The following is a 4,218-nucleotide window of genomic DNA, read 5'->3' as shown; positions in this document are numbered from 1 at the left end:
TTTGCCCTAGGGGAATGGGTGTGTGGCGTTTTATCCTGGAATCTGAGGTGCTGAATGCAGCAGGCGGGATGTAGACTTGGTCTTTTCTGAAGGAAAGATTATGAAAAGGCCTGAATGAAAACCGGTGCTAAGCACACTGAGCTAGACTGCTGTCATGGGTCACGAGGAGCTACTGAGAAGAAAATAAGCCCCTGTGTAAGAAAGCTCTGCTGTGATCGCCTTACCTGGGCCATGAGGGGGAGGTGAGGGTCAAGGGGTCCCCCTGAGGGACTGGGGCTCCAGGAGTCAGTCGCCCTGGACAGGGGTTAATCTGGGGCAGTCATGGGGCTCAGCCAGGGCAGGTGACTCAGCTGTGACTTGGAGCTGGGCCCTTGCTCAGACATAGGTGCACCACGACCAGGCCTGCAGGTTTGGGCCTGGTCCTTCCAAGAGCAATGCCCTCCGTTCACTGTTGTAGGTTATTCTCAGCACTTCCATTAGCCTGGAACCGTGCACAGAGGCATAGGCTGGCCATGGTTGTGCCGAAGAGAAAGACCAAGCAGGTTTCTCCTTTCAAAACCATCATGCCGGGGGCGTTCTCGGTGGCCACAAACAGAGACAGGGTCCTGGCAAAGCGGGACCTGAGAGGAAGCGGCACAGAAGTGAGTCAGTAGCAGGGAAACCAAGGCACGCTGGTTCTAGACTAACAACCTCAGTGCCTCAGAAAGAGCTCAGAGAGAAAGGGGTTGACACTTTCAGGGGATAAAGTCTCTAGAAAGGAAGTCAGTGTATGAAAAGTTTATATAATTTTGTAAGCTCAAGATGGTGAAACTGGGAGTGTATGTATGTGAGACACCGTACTAAGCATTGAACATATTTATTTATATTATTTAATAATTTGATCCTTACAACAACGCTATGAAATCCTATTACTATTCTCATTTTAGAGCTGAGGCGACTGAAGCTTAAAGTCATCAAATAACTTGCACAAGGTCCCCTGCCTGCTGAAGGGACAGCTGGGACTTAAGCTGGGACCTAGGTCTTACACCTAAGTTCGTGCTCCTGAGCCCACATGCAGCTGCAGGCTGGGGCGGGTCTCTTTTCGATGGCTCCAAGGAAGCAGAAGTCAGATGGACATGCAGAACAGACCAAGGCCAAGGACTCTAGTCTGGTAAGTCAGAGGGGGACCCTGGAACAGGTCATTGCAGTTCAAGAGAAACACCTCAGACAATGAGCCCATGAAGCCAGGGCTGGGGCTGGGAGTTGAGCTCACAACCAGAGACAAGAACAAGCGTGGGGTGGTGCTGGGCCACCCAGCCCAGCCATGGCCTTGAGCCCTCTCCCCAGATGAGAGGGGGCTAAGACTGTCCTGGTCTGCCAGGCAGCAAGCCTTATGACGGTTAATTTTATGTGTTAATTTGACTGGACTGGTGGTGCCCAGGTATTTGGCTAAATATTTTTTTCTGGAAGAAATTAGCATTGTTATTGATAGACTTGCTAGTCCTTGTTTTGGCTTGCAGAACAGGAATGAGTTAGCTGGTTCTCTCGGGGACTTCCGGCTTCCCAGAATCCTCATCAAGAACACCTTTGATGAACTGGAAGCAATGGGAAACCTCATTTCACAACTTGATTCGTGGGACCCATTTCCCCGGGATGACCCTGTCTGAGGGGTCTCTGCATGGCCCAGGCCTCCAGCAGATGGGGGGTTTCTGACCATCAGGCACATTTCTTTCAGGGCTGGTTTGTGGAAAGTTATTGCTTGAAGGAGAAGGAAACGAGGGCCCATCCCAGGCAGAACTATTGGAAACGATCTCTTCAGAATTAGTGCAAAGTTTGCTCTTATTTGGGCTAAGACCATCTTCTCTCATCTCTTCTCCAAGGGAAGTGTGTTCTTCAACATCTGTGGACGTATCAGTCTTGTCCTTGTCAAGCACAGCATCACAAACTGTTGGATTAAATGTGCACCAACTGTTAATTTTACAAGACTCTTTTCTAGTGCAAAGGGTCTGTTTAATGGTTTTGTAGGAGTTGGTCCCTGACCAACTGGCGTACTTAGCTGAAGTAATTTGGAGAGGCCAGGAGTCTTAGCCACTGGTCCACAGCCATCCGATAAATTTTCCTCGTCCTCCAATAACTCCTCCTCCTCCTCTTCCTCAGTGAAACTAGCAAGGCCATCACTTCCTCCTTGGAGTCCAGCAAGGGGTCGTCCCACGCCGTCACCCAAGGAACCCCTAGAGGGCACTAGCGAGCACACCGTAGTGTGCGCGGCGGCCGGGGTGGCCCCTGCCTTTGCCAAGGCACTGAGTGGAAAAAGGGTTCAGTTCCTGCCAGCTGTTCCTTTCAGGAGACTTGTCAAAATGATTGACTCCCACCTTCCCGATCCACCTCGTTGTTTGCCGGATTATTCGGAAGCAAATTCCAGGCATCACGTCAGTTCATCTCCGGAAGCGGGCGAAGCCTCTCTCGGCCCCCGCGCCGTTTACTCGCCCTCGGGCCCCGCTCCCCGACCCGGAGGTGGCCGGGCAGACACCTTCCCCAGTGGGGCCTCGCCCAATCCACCAGAGGCCTGACTAGGCCAAAGGGGCGGAGGGAGGCGGACTTGCGGCCCCTGCCCACTGTGTGAGCTGGCACATCGGTCTCGGGGCCAGACTGGGTTCTCGGCCTCGACTCAGGCCAAGCTCGTCACCGGCCCTCCTGGGCCTCCAGCCTGTAGGTGGCAGGTGACGGGATTTCTCTGCCTCCCAAATCCAACAGGCAGTTCTTCGTGAAGGGCTCTTTCTTTCCCTCTCTGCAGAAATGCGATGCACTCCCTTGGTGCTTATATTTTTGTAAGGAGTGTATTTTTATAATAACTAACAGATTTTAACCTTTTAGAAAGAAGATAGGGTACAAAAGCCTTTGAGTACTGGCCATTCCCTGCAAACTTTCCTTCCCAGAAATTCTCTTCACTCTCCCACTGTTCAATCCAGGCACTTTGGAAAGGTGTGGGAGCAGGATTTGTCTGGTTGGTTGGTTGGTTGGTTGGTTGGTTGGATGTTTGTCTGGCTCCTTAGGTTTGAGCTGTCAAAACGACTGGGGGAGGGGCTTCTACTGGCATTCCATGACTGGGTGTGCTAATGTCTTGCAATCCAAGATTTCGGCACAAAACACCAAAAGTGCCTGTCCTAAGAAACTCCAGATCTGTCTGAGAACATCAGATCCATTTTCTTCTGCTCTGGCCTTTTTTTCAGCCCTTTACCGTTACCAGCCGTGGACGTACAGAGCTGCACCGTCACTTGCTTCTTTATGATACACAAGTGTGCTGATCTCAGAGAACAGGAAAGCTCCGGTGATCCAGGCCGCTGATCTGCATGTGTAACTGCCCCAGCCAACACTCACAACGTGGACGGCTGAGCCGCTGGGAAGACTTCTGGCCCTTGTGGCACGTGGCTGGCTCCGGTTAAAGCAAGCCAATGGATGCGATCATCTTAATTATAAATTCATTGCCCAGCACTTGCCCATCATGATAATTGAAAAGTAAGTGAATTAAAAATCATCCAGCCTGCACTTCAGCTTGATGAGAGACTCGCACACAGAAAAGAAGAAATTTTATTTCCTAATGGAGCAGCAACAACACACTCACTACCACCCTTTGACCTCAAATGTAGAATCTCGGGATAGGAAGCCAGGGCCTTTACAGAGAGAATAAGGCCCCACGGCTGCAACCTCATGGTGGACACCACAGCCAGTGTCCCTCATTTCCAATGCAGCAGCGCACACAACTTTATTATCAGAAGACTACTGGCTGAAAAAACACCTTCCACAGTCTCAGGTCTGCAGTCTGTCTATTTTTAGCCAACCCAAAACTGTAATATCACTGACTCCCCTGATGCATTTCACAAAACCAAAAGAGGCAGTGAAATTAAATTATGAAGCTTAATTTTCTTGTCCCGAGCCTCCTCGCATTACCCAGTGCGGCTCCTTCTTCCATTAGGGAACGCTCAGCGCTATATCTGACCCTACACGCATTTGCGGACGGCTCTGTGGACACTAATGGCCTCCAGGGGCTCCTTCAAAATTTCACCCCACTCACGTCCGAATCCCAGTGCCCTTCCGGGCTGCCTGAGGACAGGGTTTGACACCAAGAGGGGAAAGTCCCCTGGCGGAATGGAGGGGCGGGGACGCTGTCCGAGGGAGGCCAGCAGTCCTGCCTCCACAGCCAGCTCATCAGGAGGGAGATGGGCACTGTCGTCTCCACGG

The 4,218-nt window shown here is 51.5% G+C and overlaps 1 pseudogene; it reads right to left on the bottom strand.

Annotated features, from left to right (window-relative positions):
• Positions 1–445: 445 nt before the first annotated feature.
• On the bottom strand, positions 446–2,405 carry LOC129074935 (S100P-binding protein-like; annotated as a pseudogene).
• Between the last annotated feature and the right edge of the window lie 1,813 nt (positions 2,406–4,218).

The sequence above is a fragment of the Pteronotus mesoamericanus genome, unplaced genomic scaffold, assembly GCF_021234165.1.
Source record: "Pteronotus mesoamericanus isolate MK-2021 breed Mesoamerican mustached bat unplaced genomic scaffold, CSHL_Meso_final contig_502, whole genome shotgun sequence".
In the NCBI taxonomy this organism is placed as follows: domain Eukaryota; kingdom Metazoa; phylum Chordata; class Mammalia; order Chiroptera; family Mormoopidae; genus Pteronotus; species Pteronotus mesoamericanus.
This window is presented reverse-complemented; position numbering and strand designations above follow the sequence as displayed.